Source organism: Acipenser ruthenus, chromosome 26, assembly GCF_902713425.1.
Source record: "Acipenser ruthenus chromosome 26, fAciRut3.2 maternal haplotype, whole genome shotgun sequence".
NCBI lineage: Eukaryota > Metazoa > Chordata > Actinopteri > Acipenseriformes > Acipenseridae > Acipenser > Acipenser ruthenus.
In genome coordinates, this window is record NC_081214.1 from 15,370,192 (window position 1) to 15,388,130 (window position 17,939).

The following is a 17,939-nucleotide window of genomic DNA, read 5'->3' on the forward strand; positions in this document are numbered from 1 at the left end:
GCATACAGTGGATGCAGGTCATTGTGTTTTTTTTGCTCTCCCTTTTGAAAAATGATAGCTCATTAAATAATTCCATAAAGATGAACTGTTGTCCACTTTCGCTATATACTGTATGCGTCACAGTTTTGAAAGGATCTGTACAGCATTAAAAAATAAAGAGTGCCATTTGTTTCCATGCCTTATTTTAGGTAGTCTGTTATAGAGTACATGAGATCTGTGTTGTGCTCTCTTAATAAAAGACAAGGCTCAGTAATATTTATTTTATCCACAAAGGGTATTATTACCTGCAGCGCGCTAAGAACAGGGCTTATATATATGCTTTCAAGTGAATGTCATTTCCTGGAGCCACCTGTGCTCTGTACACAGACTGGTTTATCCGCTCCACACTTGTGATGTACATATCATTCTACCAGATAATTAGGTTTGAGGCAGGAGTTACAGGCTTGCTTACACATAACCAAAATAGCAGGCCTTGCTGGGGAATTCAATATCATTCCAGTTAAAAGAGATTGATGCAGTCATCTCAGATGTCTTTGTATCAGATTGTGTTAGAAGGAAATTATATTAAATGAGCAATACTGTTTAATTACTGTTGAATTATTCTTATTTAACAATATATTATAAAAAGATTGTATAGCATGCTGTGTGTGATGCAAGCTGATTTTCACCCACTCGGTCAGAGCAGATAGTAAGCCCACTCATGGGTAGTCACTGTGACCTCTAAAGAGTGGATATCAGCTTGTATCATACAGCACCCTATACAATATCCTGTTGGAGAAGAATATTTATCAAATACTCAGATACTTCATATCTGCTGGTCACCTTCCTAAAGTTGCATGAAGAAAGTAAGTTGCCATTAAAACCACATCAGTCATAGGCAAAACAGTGATTGGTACTCCATTGGTACTTCTTTTGAAGCGAGTAAATGGCAAACATTTAGAATGTTTCGTTTTTTTTTTTTAATGTATAAGGACACTTTAAGTAGTTTCTACAGTACTGCATTAAAGAAAATGCCTGATCAAAAAGATACTTCTTTAGCCTAACCTCAACCTTAAAAATATCAACTATCTGTACACCTGGTAATGCAAGGAAGAGAGGTAATAACCACATGACTCCAAAGACAGCTGGTACACCAGAGTGTAACCATTAACCTTTCCCTGTGCATCACTCAGTGAATCGAAGAAATTCCACATTTGTTCTATAAGGTATTTCCCTAGGGGCAAGGTGTTGCAGGGGGGACATGTTAATGGTTACACTCGGGTGTATAGAGTTGACATATAAAGCTCTATAGCAGCCACAGGCGTGTTTCTTAACCTATAAAACTCACCAGGATGAGTGTAAAATGCTATGCACAGTGAATCCATACAAGAAAAAGAATACATGAGTTAGGATAACTGTGATGAAGAGCCGTAACACTCTTTAAGAATGACAAATGCAATACTCACAGGACCATGATGAGTATTAAAGGTAAGCACCACTTTCTGTTTGTTTAACACAATGTGCTTGTGGCATAGGGTGTGGCAGGGGTGCTAGTTTACACATTGGCTCCGTGCCCTGGTTTAGATGTGAAAGATGTATCCCATCCTGTTTTCAAGAGTGAGCGTGTGTGCCTGTGTTCAGGGTAGCAGTGTGTGTGTGTGTGTGTGTGTGTGTGTGTGTGTGTGTGTGTGCGCGTGTTTGCGTGTTTTTGAAAAGTCCTTGGCGTAGCTTCCTCTCCTGGTCTCTGAGCTGCCCAATCCCATGCATCTCACATACCCAGGGGCCAGCAGTGTGTGAACCCTCGCTATGCCTGTCACTGTGGATCTGTCAGCCAAGCTGGGCATGCCCTTTTAAAAATGAATTTTTCCTGTGACTAATTCATTTTAATGAGGTGAGTAAAGGGTACAGCTTGTCATTCTTTATCTCGATTAAACGTATTATTGCAAAGAGCATTCATAATAAATCTGTGCTCCTCTTTTAGTTCTGTATAATTCTTTATTGCTGTTTCTGCTTGGATCATTATTTCTATCTTTACTAACTATTCCAAAAGTAATATGAGGGGGGAGGGGTGAGCAATATCCGTGTTGCACAGGCTTCAGTGCACAATGCCTCACCAATGGGCTTTAGTGGAAAGTGCAATGCTTATATCACCCCCCGCTCCCTCATTTAGAAGTAGCGCCAGTGATTGTAAAAGGATCATTTTGTGGTAATAGTTATGTTGACTTTTTCACTGTAATAGTTATGTTGACTTTTTCACTGTACAAGCATCTGACCAGTTAAAGACTACATCTTGGTAGTGGCTTCAACTCAGCGGATATTTATAAGGCAAACCCTTTTCCTTCAAAGTTTTTGTTTTTGGCAGATATATCAAAGACATCTCTTTTAAACTGTTTGAACCCCTGAGACCTCAGTTTCTTTCATGTTTTTTTTTTCACGTTTATACAAACAGGTCAGTTTCTGAAAGCTCCAACAATGCTCGTTATAAGAATGAGAAGCAGACCAACGGCATTCTTCACAAGTCTATTCAGAACAACTTGTCTATGAGCCGCAGGGTCCTCAAATTACACCCTTTGCATGGTTTGACCTGTGCTCTTGCACAACTGGTTTCTTTGATTACATGATGTGAAATAAAATATCTAAATTATGATCATATAGTTTATTTTTAAAAATGATGTCTCAATCCCAAATGTGATTTTGACTGATCAAGGTTTGCCGTAAGGCCGCTATACTACTTCAGCTAGAAAAAAAAGGGTTATCATGACATTATTGATCATTTGTTTAGCCTTGATTATGTATTGAAGTGAACCTGTAGACTGGCTGGGCGCCTGCGGGCTTGCCTGTAAGCTGCCCAGAGCTGTGTTGTCCTCCGACGCTGTAGCTCTGGGTTGGCTGCATTTCGGGCCTGCAGAATGAAAAGAAGCGGTCGGCTGACGGCACACGTTTCGGAGGACAGCATGTGTTCGTCTTCGCCATTCCCGAGTCAGCGCTGGGGTGGTAGCGGAGAGCTGATCCTAAATATAATTGGCCATTTCAAATTGGGAGAAAAATTGGGTAAAATCAATTGGTGACTACTAAATAAAAATAAAAAAAAATAAAAATGTGGGAGAAAGTCGCAATTACTAGGAGTAGAAACAGGATTTAAGATAAGTGTGATTATTAGTACACAGTACAATGGTGTAGTATCCTCAGCAGTGAACAGGTCTTTACCACTTCAGCATGATGAATGACTGCCCACCCTATGATGCTGCATTACCCATTGAAATGAATAGTACGGTAATTTTAGTCACATTCAAATGTCGGACAGACAATATGCATGCACATGGTTTTTGTAAATGTAGCTCCATTTCGGATAGTAACTACGAAGCTAAGAGCAGTGAAGCTTCCTTCAAATTCATGCATGAATAAACAGGTTTGTTTTTTTTCTTTCGTATTTGTGGACTGAGTTCCATGTTAGAGCGTCTGTATTAAAATCTGTTTAGATTATTAAGATAGACCTTGTCTATCTGCTCATGACAGTATGCTGGTCTTCATTATAAACAATTCTGAGCAGATGCACATTTTGCCCTGGGAAAAATACTTCAAGTAAATCCAGACATAGGAGTCATAGAAATTGTGCAATTAGACTGCATGTGCAAATCGCCCCATGGATACATCTGTGTTTTAAATTAGACCACTTTTAGGGAATTACGTATGATTACATATTTCCACAGAAATGTGCTTTTGTGAGATGTTTGCTTTAAGTCTGTACCGAAAGCAACAATGAGCAGTCCTGTGATGCTGTGGTGAGTCGTTTCCAGCTTGACAGGCTAGCGAATTAGGTCATTCCTTTTAAGAATGACTTTTTCTTTTCTAAGAGAAAGTGTTATTAGGTGGATGTGAATGCCGACCACTGAAGCAGCACAATTAATTGATTTTATCTGGGGGACAGAAATATGATTGTTGTATAAAACAAAATCTTGTGTTGGATTTGTACTTTGTCACTGCTCTGTTGTAATTTCAATCCTATTCACAAAAACTCAGGAGTTACTGTTGCAGTGCTGCACACTTATATACAGGTAGAGAAAAGATAAATCCACTCGAAACTGCAGACCTGCTGAGAGTTCCAACGGTAAATAACATTTTTGTGTTTTTTTTCTACATTTTAATCTTAGAATCTACCATTCATTCAAAAACAATCATCACACTGTTCCAAATTGCACCTAATTTCTAAGCCAATTCAAAGCTTTATCAAAGAAGATTATGGTTGTTTTACATGTTGCATTTTATGCATTTCCTACATCTAGGGGGGGAGAGTGTTGCATGGGGACAGGTTAATTGATGCGCTATTGTGTACTAGCTATACTTTTTTTACACCAGGATGTGATGTCTGAAACAGAAAATGATACACAAAGTGTATCTGAACGAGAAGAAGAACGCATTAGTCAAGGTAACTCTGGTATTTCACACCCATACCAAGTGACCCCTTTAATTCCAAGTACTGCTGTATTGATTTAGGAAGTGACCTAATGAGAGTCCACAGGAAGGTATTAAATTGTAAGATTGCAGAAAGCAGAAGGGAGGACTGTGAATTAATTATACTGTCAGAGAAATATTGGAAAGAGATATATTAATTTAGAAATGGCTATTAATAAAAACAACATACAAATAGGTAATGTTTCACCAGCGTATAAAAGCCAGTTATACAAAAAGGTGATATATTTATGTGATTTCGGATGTCTGGTTCCTGGTTGGTATTGGAACAGGATTACAGGATTCATGGTCCAGAGGAAATGTGAAACTGAAAGAGACCCAATTAATATCTGTTTTTGATGACAATCTCGCCACAAACTGCTGAATAGATTTCTACAGCAGATGAGCTAAATTAGATATTTGCCGATTGGATATTTTAAACATTTTAATAAATAATTTCATAAACAAATATTAGTGGTGTGGATCTTATTCACCTATTGGGCCCAAACTTTGAGGCCTCAAGTTTGTTTTTTAATAAGTAAAATACAGTTTGATATTTACACAACTGTTTTAGACATTTTATCTTATTCCAATAAATAGCAAAGTCAAGCCAATAAAAAATGGGAAATACTTCACTCAATGGCGTGACTGAAAATGTAGTGATGTTATAGGACAGGCTTTGAGTATTTCCTTCTGCATTCCACTTTTTAGTAGGTATGGGTGGGTCCTTTCATTTAGAGCAGGGCTTTCCAACCATTTTACTTGTTTTCAGCTATTAAACAGTTGTAGATGTCAAGTTACCTATACCATTTTATATGTAACTTGAACTCTGCAACTTTTTAGGAGCTGAGAACAATTAAAGCGGTCTAATTAAGCAAATTATTAGTTTAATTAATCTAGTTAAGTAATTGAAAGCTCAGTTGGAATGAAAACCTGAAGACACATGGGGTCCCCAGGACCAGGCTTGGGAAGGCCTGATTTAGTGGGTAAGAATCATATTTTTAAAAAGCAGGTTGCATATATGTTTTGTGTAATGCCGTTGTTTTTATGCTGCTTTTCCTATACAGTCCTCTTTTAGTTTTTTTAAAAGATGCCTTTTCTTTGGTTTGAGTCTAGAAATCTTTTTAAGATGCATTATGTATTACAATATGCCATTTAAAACAACAAAAAATACACGTCTGTGATTTTTATATTTAATACATTAATAAATAAAAACTACTTTTCATGAACACTAATGCATGCATTACCTGTATATTTCAATGTGTGTGTAACGTCAAGTTGACACATAATCGTTGACCTTTGAAGTACAATAGACAGGTGCTTCTTCGGAGGCACTCTCCTTATTAAATGTGCTCTTATCGGTATATCTTTAAATACTACTACTAATCCAACCATGGATTAGGATAGGCTTTAGTGTTGGAGCCACCTAATTGAGTTCAGGAATAATCTAACAGAGCAGTGTGTGTGTGCGTGGGTTGTTTCGCTCTTCCAGTGAATTTACCCATAGGGTATCGGACACTGCCACCAGTCCAGATGCAGAATGATTTGACTTCTGATCAGAACAAAGGGACGGTTGTTCTTCTTTATGATAAGAAGGGCTTTAACATCTAAACCCATGCCTGAGATAATATGGTTGGAGGATAATTTCATGTTTTCATTACTGGCTAAAAATGATCATGTATGAACTCTCATTAAAGAGTTAGTAGTCCTCTCTCACACACAGAATATAGCCATACATCTGTCCTCTCCCACAATAGACAGGTGGCACCCAATGAAAGTAATTTTCCAGTGTCCAGTTTACTTACATGGAACCTAACACCCCCTCTCCCCCAGCATCTTTTTATAGACAAATCGGTTGTCTACAGGAAGCATCTTGATAGCAGTGGTGCTGATGCTTTTCAGCTTTAGATGATCTTTGATTTATATATACTGCATATTACAGAAATGGCCATCTCACTGTGCTTTACATGTACAAAAGGCTAAACTAAAGATGTTTTCAGTTTTTATTTAAAATGTAGGCACTGGGCTAAACTCCCTAATGCCAGCTGACAGTCAAAACTTAATTCCGAGGGCTCCCGAGTGGCGCATCCAGTAAAGGCGCTCCTCGCAGGATGTGCCCTATAGCCTGGAGATCGCAGGTTCGAATCCAGGCTATGTCACAGCTGACCGTGTCCGAGAGTTCCTAGGGGGCGGCGCACAATTGGCTGAGCGCTGCCCGGGTAGGGAGGGCTTAGGTCGGCAGGGGAATCCACGGCTCACCGCGCATCAGCGACCCCTGTGGCCGATAGGGCGCCTGTGGCTCTGCAGCGGAGCCGCCAGATCTGTGTTGTCCTCCGGCACTATAGGTCTGGTGGCGTTGCTGTGGATCTGCAGTGCGAAAAATGACGGCTTGGAAGGAGCACGTTTCGGAGGACGCGTGTTCCAGCCTCCGTTTCCCGAGTCGGCGGGGGGGTTGCGAGCGGTGAGCCGGGGATACAGATAATAATTGGGCATGCTAAATTGGGGTGAAAACCGGGGTAAAAATAATTGGCGACGACTAAATTTAAAAAAAATAAATAAATAAATAAAAAAACTTAATACCGATTGGCCAGTGTTTTAATGTCATCGTCTGAAAATAAGATGTATTTATATGCTATAAAAAATAGTAGACCCTTGATTCAAGTCCGAGCCTGAGGTTGATATATATATATATATATCTATATATATATATATATATATAGATATATATATATATATATAGATATATAGATAGATAGATAGATAGATAGATAGATATAATTAAGCAAGCTTGCAATTGAGACTATTCAGTTTGTTTCAGCAATAATCATTTGTTCGTACAACCTGACAAAACAAAAGACAATAACATTCGAGTAATTAATCAAAGCAACTTAGAATTAAATATAAGAGATTCTCTCAGAATCACTTTGCTGTAAATTGCTTGCAATTACAGTGGGGACTATTTCCTAATTTCCCATAAACAAAACATTTACTCTGGTTCTACTAGCCTTTCCAGAACTTTTTGAGGAGTCAGGGAGTCTGGATAGTTGTCAGATTTGCCAAGAGGTCTTTGAAGCAAAGGTGTGAAGGGTTACCCTGCTAGTGTTCTTGTTTATTCCCGAATAAATGAATCCAGGAAGCCTTTTGTCAGAAGACTAGTCAGAGTATCTCTGAATTTTTTAAGTACATTACCCGGTCTGTATGTTTATGAAGGCAATATGACCTGTGCTACACTTGTGACACACTTTGGTTTCTTTCAGACATATCAAAAGAGCGTTCCGAAAATAATACAGCTTCAGAGAAACATTTGGCACACAAAAGGAAACACGGAATAATTGAATTACTCCGAACTGACTGAAAATTTCAGGGAAGGTTGGCTGGTATTGACAAACATGCAAGCTATTTACTTTCACATTCCCAAGTTGGAAGCAGGCCTGGTTCTATGGCTTTCACTACAGGCAGTTGCACCTCTAATAATACAGAACCAACTGCATGTAACAATACATCGTCAGTTGAGGACCATGGGTACAAGATGCCCTAAAACAGCAACTGAATTTTTCACTTCTTTTACTTCTTTTACCCAGACATCACGTTACCTACTATTAAGTGATCAACACTTAAAAGTGGAAGAAAATCTTTCAGGGACCAAATAAAATATCACTCCCCAAGCAGTTAAAGTTATCTCTCAGCCTGAGACTTGCAGGGCATATTAACCCTTATCATGCCTCTCGGGATGCAAATGGAAATAAAAAAATAAAAAAAAAACAGATGTACATCTAGAGAACAGCTTATCCAATTATTATGAAATTTGGAATTTGGACATTCTTTAGCATGAGTTCTAGCTGGCCTGTCAATACAGGTCATGTGACCTACTGTGTTCTGCCCTCTGATTGGTTTGGATAATGAACATTATATTTTGAAGCAAAGGCGAGACAAATTTTCTAAGAGGTAAAAAACAATTGTCTCACATTTTAAACTAACAGCATAGTTGATACAGTAGGTACAGTGTAAGTTTTCAGTTAAAAATATGTTAAGAACTGTGTGGCTGTGTGGTCCGGTGGTTAAAGAAAAGGGCTTGTAACCAGGAGGTCCCCGGTTCAAATCCCACCTCAGCCACTGACTCATTGTGTGACCCTGAGCAAGTCACTTAACCTCCTTGTGCTCCGTCTTTCGGGTGAGACATAGTTGTAAGTGACTCTGCAGCTGATGCATAGTTCACACACCCTAGTCTCTGTAAGTTGCCTTGGATAAAGGCGTCTGCCAAATAAACTGTTAAGAATTTGTCAAAATTATTGTGAAGAACTCTCATCCTGCATACCTGTACAGTGCAGTTAAAAAGTGAATGCTCAAACTACACAAGATCCTTATATAGACACTCTTTATTTTATTATTTTTTTATTCAAATTTAGCAGTCGCCAATTGTTTTTTTATCATTTTCTCCCAATTTAGAATAGATACATATTTTTAGGGTCAGCTCACCGCTACCGCGCTGACTTGGGAGGGGCAAAGACGAAGCGTGTGCCGTCAGCCGACCGCTTCTTTTCACACTGCAGCTCTGGGCAGCTTACAGGCAAGCCCGCAGGCGCCTGGCCAGACTACAGGGGTGAGCCGAGGACACCCTGGCCAACCTAAGCCTCCCCCCCCCCCCGGCGGTGCTCGGCCAATTGTGTGCCGCCCCTTGGGGACTCCCGTCCACGGTCGGCAGTGGAATAGCCTGGACTCGAACTGGCGACATCCAGGTTATAGGGTGCATCCTGCACTCCACGCGGAGCGCCTTTACCGGATGTGCCACTCGGGAGCCCCCTTTTTACACACGACATATGAATTTTTTTCTGTTTGATTTATATAGTGGAAAATGGCTGTAAACTTTTTTCCTTTATGATAAAATACAATTCTCCTTACACTATCACCCGGTGGAGGCTTTATTTTTTTCGAGTAGCAGTGGAAAATGTACATTTACACTTGATGAATAATAGCTGTTACTAGCAGTAAAACGATGTAATTGAAAAGGAAAATCGTTAACAACCCACATTAGTGCACTTCCCCAGTGAACGCCTGTCAGAGTTCAGTAGCTTGGCGGCGTATGCTGTTCAGGTTTACTGGGTGGAAAGAGGCTTGACAGGCAGGAGGAGCATCGACCTCCAGCCCTCCTGATTGGTAAGTGGGTGTCTGCAGTGAGGCGACATTTCAATCGAGTTCCAGTTGAAGTTAAACAGTTGATGCACAGACACTTCCAGTTTGGTCTTTGACCTGCGCAGAAATCAATGAAAAAAATAAATAATGAGGGCCAAGCTTTGTGTTGGAATTTAGTCAGGTCACAAAATGTAAATACTCAAGACCTCAAGAGAGATAAAAAAACATCTGTGGTCGCATCAGTGATCAAGACTACTGGATTCAAATTTCATATGCCTCAGTGATTGCCTTCCAATAAAAACAGCTGTGTGGCCACGATTGTTTTAACCTGCCACCATTTTATATAACCGTGAACTATACATTTATGCTGCTTCTGCTTTATAGCCGTTTCACTTCATGCAGACAAATCATTCTATCAGAGGTTCCATTCCCCTAACATCATTCTATCAGAGGTTCCATTCCCCTAACATCATTCTATCAGAGGTTCCATTCCCCTAACATCATTCTATCAGAGGTTCCATTCCCCTAACATCATTCTATCAGAAGTTCCATTCCCCTAACATCATTCTATCAGAGGTTCCATTCCCCTAACATCATTCTATCAGAGGTTCCATTCCCCTAAAACTGTGCCCCAATATGTATGTTAAACAAAAAAGCTGCATATTTGTCTTTTGAGCAACATTTACATTTACACTTGATGAACAATATTTCTTAGTGGTGAAAACAGTTTACTAAAAAGGAAAATCTCTAGCAGCCCACTTTATGGACAAGCAGACTGAACCCTGCCCTTTAGAGTTCAGAAACTTGGCAGCTGTTTAAGTTCCCCGGGTTTAAACAGGTGATTGGCTAGACAGGAGAACATTGAACTTTGACCCTCCTGATTGGTAAGTGGGTGTCCGCACTGAGGCGGCATTTGGATTGGGCATTTCAGATTGGTTTGAAATTTCTTTACATAACAGTACGTGCTAAATAACTACATGTTATAGGCTAACCTGTTCTGGAAATCCCAACAGATTTGAATAGTGAAAGGCACATTTCTAAAGAGCACTGACTTGGAACCCTGAGTGCAATCGCAGCCAGGTTATTTGAGGAGAGTGACCACAGATTGGTTAAACTTTCACTGAGTGACACGTGTGGCAGCAGCTGAAGGAGAACATTATTGTGCCTTTCATCCCAGTGGGTCACGTTAAGCAATTAGATGTTTTTGTAAAACTGCCACTACCACACATTTCTTCAGCTGCTCATAACCATTGGGGGAGGAGGACAAGTCTCTCCAAGCCAGCTTCATATTTGTAGTATTATGGGAACTCTACAAGAAACTCAAACTGACCCCTTAACTTTGACCTTTGACATTCCGTGGCTGCCAAATCAGTTTTAATCATATTTCAAAAACCGTTAACAATACCTATGTACACTGTACATTAATTTATCAGAGATCCATTCCCCTTACCTTACATCCCCGGTTGTCATGTGATCAGGGTCGAATCCTGGGCTTACCTTACATCCCCGCTTGTCATGTGATCAGGGTTGAATCCTGGGCTTACCTTACATCCCCGCTTGTCATGTGATCAGGGTTGAATCCTGGGCTTACCTTACATCCCCTGTTGTCATGTGATCAGGGTCGAATCCTGGGCTTACCTTACATCCCTGCTTGTCATGTGATCAGGGTTGAATCCTGGGCTTACCTTACAACCCCGGTTGTCATGTGATCAGGGGTGAATCCTGGGCTTACCTTACATCCCCGCTTGTCATGTGATCAGGGTTGAATCCTGGGCACACTAAGTTGCTGATCTTGGTTGAGGGCCCACAGTAAGCACTGCATTGGCTTTTGCACTCTTATAGGAACATGTTGATTTGTTTAAATATGTTTGAGTGGAGTTTCATTTGAAAGAAAACGTAACATTGTCTAGCGCTCAATTCACCTCAGTCGGGTACTGTTTTATGCAAGCCGCTGGCTTCTGATATGAGTCTAACCTCCTGCATTTTCCTGAGCATGCAGTAACATGATATGGTATATTGCAACACAGCTTTTCAATTAGAACACAGTATTTATCCATTCTCTGTAATTACACCACAGTAAATGTGCACAGATTGATGTAACTTAAAAAAGAGGATGATGAGTAAGTAGATTCAAGAAACTGCACAGAGTCCTTTTCTTCAGTCAGTTGTTAGGTTTATTGAAATATGCAGGGAGCCTGGTCCCAGGTACAGGACAAACAGAATACTCGTTTTTACAATTGTTGCATGACATTAAATACCCTTCTGCATAGGTGTCTCTCTCCTCCTCTTTCTCTGACACTTAACCAATAGAAAAGGTACAACTCATTATCCTATTACCATATATTTCATTCAGTGTGAGTGTGTGTGTGTGTGTGAGTGTGTGTGTGTGTGTGTGTGTGTGTGTGATCTAGTGTGAAGATCTCTGAACTCAGTGCAGTCTTCAGACCCTGGTGCCACAAAGGTCCATACATCTGGTTTTTGTCATCTTCCTTGTTCCTATCTCTCTGATTTGCCTAAGACCCTTTGATCCCAGTGGCACTATCTCTTTGGATCTCTCTGAAGTCTTAGAGCCTGGCTCCTTCGGTCCCCTTGAAAACTAGCTTTATGACCCCGTCATAAACCAGCTGTATTTTCTAAGCAAAAACCTGTTAACTAGTTTTATACCCCAGTGGACTCCCCGAAGGGCAAGCTTCTTTCATGTCAGGGCTGGAGATCAAAGGACTTGTTTGTACAGCCGTGTGCTGCTGGCCAGCCATTTGCTTTGACACAAAAGAATCTTAACTTCTCTACCATATTGCAGCTTTCATCTATCACAGCAGTGCTTGCATTTTTGGAACTAACAGTTTTTTCTATCCAATGTTAAATCACTTTTCAGAAAAATAACATGAATACAGCCGTCATTCCTCATGCGTAGCAAACTGCTATTCAATACTTGTTCCATGTTTTCCAACACAGATATTTTGCAGTTTTATCATACATTTCCTATGGTATACTATGCCTTTAACATAGTTTGCCATTAAAAACTCTTTACCACACATACCTCTTTACCACACATACCTCATTCACTGTGCTTTATTACATATTAGTATGCTTTTGCTATGGAAATCATGGTCAGAGTATTGCCTTGTTTCCACTGCCTGGCGCTACAGGCTTCAGCTGCCCACAGCTAGCCGCCAAAATCAAAAGAGCTTTTCAGTGCTTTTTTCCAAACCTGGCCAACCTTGGAAATTCTTGCCATGTGCCAAAGCGACTGCAGACTTTTCTTTGTGTCTAAGCAGGATAAATGTTGTTCAATTTAACAAAGTTTTCTGCTTTCAGTGAATACAATAACGCTTAAAGAAAAACAATAAAGAAAATGTCACATGCGCGCTTCAAGCTCATTGAAGATATTTGGTACATTTAAGTTTTTTTTGTCTTTTCAATTCTGGATCTCGCATCCAAACCACTATTTTCAGACAAATGTTATATTCTCTGACTGAAGACAAACTTTGAAATCTATCAATAGATATGATCAGAAACAAAGATTACATGAAGCCCATTAGGTGGCAAAACCTTTGCAAAAGTTGTTTCACAATTAACATGTTTCATAACGTTTCAAAGAACCCCAAGTTTTTTTATGGTATTTTGGTCACACACAGTTCCATACATAATCATACTGCACAGACATTTCCAGTTTGTTCTTTGCCATAAATCAATGAAAACGTAAATAATGAGGCAAACCTATTGCTATGAAAACAGGTCAAAAAATGTAAATACTCTTTGAACTCAAGAGAGATAAAATGCTCTAAAGCAAGGTTGATGTACTCCAAATATTTGTTTAACATACAGTCAAGTTCAGTGCACAATGTAACTGATGTAGCACAGGGGGCACAGTGAGTAGAAATGATGGAAAATAAAAGACTGTACATTACATACGGGGCTCCCAAGTGGCGCATCCAGTAAAGGCGCTCCGCGTGGCGTGCAAGATGCGCTGTATAGCCTGGAGATCGCAGGTTCGAATCCAGGCATGTCATTGCCGACCGTGACCAGGGGTTCCCAGGGGGCGGCGCACACTTTTTTTTTTTTTTGTAATCTTCCGATATCTGCTGTCGTGTCAGATTTATAAGGACAATGTGCTAATGAAAGCCACTTTACAATAAGAAGTTTAAAATCTCTTTCGATCGCCTGCATTAGTCACGTCTTCAGAAATTTGCTGTTACTGCTTTAAAAAAAAGAGAAACAAAGGCATAATAAAGCAGGCCTTTTGACTATAAACTGAGTTTTTGTTTTCATCTGTATTTTATTCACGTGAATCAGATTTTGTTCCGCAAAACTGTAGTTTTAGGATATATCTTGTGCTGCAGAAAAGGCCCCTCTGTCTTGCCCTGTATGGGCAAATCATTTTACTGCCGTCTGTTAAATGATTCTTACAGAGAAAACAACCCATTCTTTACAAAACGAGAACTAAACAAACCAGTAGTTTAATTCAAGTTTAATAGTAGAGCATGTGAAAAATGAAAGGGACAATGCTAAAGATACGGAAGATAAGTACATGTGATTTTAAGTATTGTACCTCATGCTTGAGCTTATTCCATGCCACTCATGGGCTTGCCGTTTAAAAACACTGTGGAGCCTCCAGCGAAACTCAGTAACTTTGCACAGCCAGGGCGAGAACCCCCCCTGACTGTATGACTCACCCTACACACCTAACCACTCTGGTCACTTTCTTACTACTCTTTAGTAGGCCTGCCTGTGCTCTTCACCAGGATTTCACAGTGCTTTTATAGTGCTCTGCTACACAAGCTGACCGAAGGGTTGAATCAGTACACTGTTGAAGGCATCTACAGGATTTAGTTTCTTGCAAGTTTTACCTTGTATTTGTATGGATTGACCAAAGGGGATGCTCTAGTGTTATTTTTTTGTAGGTAGATTATATCTCCATGTAGGGAATCAGTTCCACAGCTCTTCTTTTGCATGCACGTGACACCTGCCCTAAAATCCTTTTCTCCGTCACATATCATCAACTTCAAATACAGGAAACTTGTCCCCGGAAAGCGGTCCCACTTTAGCTGGAATCACCCTATGCTTTAACTAGGTTTTACTGCATTCAACCTTTTATAAGGGCAACTACTGTAGCTGTTCAGAATAGATTACAAAGATAGTTTCAAATTAAAAAGAAAAACGGATCTGCCACATAAGAAAGGCAGCCAGAAAAAGATGATACTTTATAGAATTAGAATAAAGTTACTCCCATCTGTTTTTGTTTAAAAAAAAAAAAACTTGATTCTCTCTGTTGATCATTAGTGCGGTCCTATAAAAAATACCTGTTTATGTTAACCATTTTTTAGAATTTGGAATTTGGTAACGTTACATACTGCGTATATATATTTCTTCATCTTTACAACCACTGGCATGGAGACCAAGAGCTTTCACAGTGTAGTACCAGATACCATGAATGACTGTAAAATTAAATTGCGTCGGCTTCTGTCACAACTGCACATTTCACACTTACTGTATGTAGCAAAATGGAATTGTAAGATTTCTGGAATTATTTCATAAGCTACAAACACTTAAACAACATAACTTAACATGGCAAAAATAAAGCAAGTTGAAATACAAAAGGACAAATCGTGGAGTGAATATCGTCTTGTACAACACCGTATGCTATATTGTGATAATGTATTTGTAGTGAAAGTACAGGTTAGAGGCGATTATTAAAGTCCTCATAAATCATTCCTCGTGTCTTGTTTGTTTGTTTCAGTGTTAGGATATTTTCTTTTCATTGAATGTTAATGTTGCAGATTAATGTTGTAACACATGCTTTATTATAAAGGGCTAGTGTCTGGAGTCCCTGTATTTCTCAATTTCCTGTTAACGATATAGCATATTTCATTGTCAGTATTTTGTAATTAGGCTCCAGCCGTGGTGATGTTGTGAAATTTTTAAATGGGTGGAACGTGTGGTTGACCAATCAGAGAACAGCATTTCTGCCAGCCGTTTTATCTCTCTCTCTCTCTCTCTCTCTCTCTCTCTCTCTCTCTCCCTCTCAATTATCTTTACTAACATACTATGTAGTTTTCCATAAGCCTGCGGCAAAATAAAATCCTGAATTAAATGTTTAAATGTCAAGAAGCACAAATACGCAGGTGGTTTCTATGAGTCAGAATGGCCTGAAATGAAATATATTTCTTTATTGAGAGATTAATTGCTGAAATCTGAAGATAATGCAAAGGACTACATTATGTTTGACCTGAATAAAACTAACAGGAACCTACAATAATTAAACTGCTCCCCCTTGAAATAAGTTTCAAGCTGTTTTTGTTTTTTATACAGTGCTGCGTTCCTGAACCAGTCTGATCCAGTCTAGTCCAGACCCGGTTCAGATCAGTGATTTGTTCGGTATGCTGATCGTCAACTCTAGAAAGGCCTTGTCTCTGTTTTATTAATTTTAAAGTTTTTAAATAGCTGCTAAAGTAAATACAAATGGTTGTGCTTTTTGAAAAGCTTCAAAAATATATGTACAATACCGTATACATACAGTGCTGTTTAGTAATCAATCTAATTTCATTGATATAGCACCTTGCACACCACACCAAAGCACTTTACGAAAGAATAGAACTGATTCTGTGATGATGCAGCCATGTTTGAGGCTTTCCAATTCATTAATACATTTCATCATCAGCGCTTCTAAGAACAGGAACCGGCAGTCAAAACTATAAATAAACTTATATACATGGAGGTTTCACATTAGTAACCCTGTACATGAAGGAAAAATCTACAGAATTGATTGATAATTTGTTTTACTACCGTTTCATTCCTCCCACTTTTAAACACAGTTCTCTGATATATCTATACTCTATTTTAAAATTGTATTAGTGTAGCACAACCTCCGAGAAGTCAACAACATCGTGTTCTACCATGTTATTAAAAAAAAAAAAAATGGGCGCAAAACTCAAAAACTCAAGATCCGATCTCCATCAGCCAGCTCCTTTCAATCTGTAAAGAATATTTTAAACAAACAAACAAAAGACAGATAAATCCATTCAAATCACACCATTCTATTCTGTGTCAGAGCGGTACAAAATGTTGGCAGGCAGCATTATCATTTTGAACTGAAGACATCTTCATTAAGCAAGATGTATAATAAATGACGATAAACAAAACCCTTTACTTTGGAATACAGCATCGTGAGAAGCAGCTTTTACAAGCGAGAGGTACAGAGGAGATGTTTAAATTGAAGCACTTCTGAAAGTGAAGAAATGAAAAGAGTGCTTTGCCAAAGGAAAGTCCAATTAAAAAGAAAAAAGTGGGGGCTTGGTGGCACAGCGGGCTAATCCACTGGCCTTTCGTGCCTTGCAACCTTGGTTTGACTCTGGTGTAACATCACCATTGGCTGTGAATGTAAAGCGATATGAGGTTTCTATAAATACCCCTGAAAATACATATGACCAGGTAATTGGCAGGGAAATCCTTGAACCATGTCCAACAGTCAAGCAGAGATTGGACTATGGTGGACTTTTTCATTGTTGGACTGCCATGTCAACCTTCAATCAATGCCCCCACACCCCACCATCCCACCCCTCAATCTTTATCTAATTTTCGGACTTGCCAGGGGGGTTGGCAGTCGAACTGTCTCCCCTCATAGCCAGTTGAGAGAAGTCAGGCCACATTTGAAGGCAGTACAGAGTGTCCTGAAAGGTTGAGCACCAAAACCAATCAAATTTATCTTGTTTAGCTTTTTTAAGGATACATTAAAACATTTTTTTTTTATTTGTTCTTTAAGCAATGCATTTAGTCTCAATAAAGACAACATTTTTCTTCCTGTCCACACTACCTAAACATGCGTTGAAACCATAAGATTACCATTCACTTCTTTCACAATCCTGTTATCAGAGTGTAGTGATCGCACGCTTAGTTATTGTGAATAGTTATTGTGAACGACACCTGTGCCTTCTGCCAGTTCTGTAGCCAATTCAACGCTTGTCTTCTTTCTATTCCTTAAGGATATTATCTTCAAGTATTGCTCATCCTTGTTAGACAGCTTCCAGTCCTGGGTTTGTCAATTACAGATGATGTTTCTCTGTACTTGTTGATTATGCTTCGGATACCACACCTTGAAAATCAAGTGATGCAAGCTATTTCACTCAATGTTTTTCCTTTTTTATGCAAGTCAAGGTTGTTATAATAGTAGAAAACACTAGTGGAGGCTTTGAGTAAATTGTTGATGCTCATAATGCATCAGAGTAGAAAAATGCAACATGTCTAAGACTTTTGCACAGCAGTGTATTTTAGAAACTTATTGCTCAACTAATCATATAACAGAATTGAGTTCGAAATGACAGGAATATTTGCAGGTAATATTACAATTATATCTCTGGCATTTGAAGGCAAAAGGAAAAAAA

At 39.2% G+C, this 17,939-nt stretch overlaps 1 protein-coding gene across 1 annotated transcript in view; it reads left to right on the forward strand.

The window, feature by feature from the left end:
* The window catches only part of LOC117430796 (monocarboxylate transporter 8), a 36,635-nt gene that overhangs the window by 6,374 nt on the left and 12,322 nt on the right, over positions 1–17,939 (forward strand). The gene's annotated exons all lie outside the window — the stretch shown is intronic.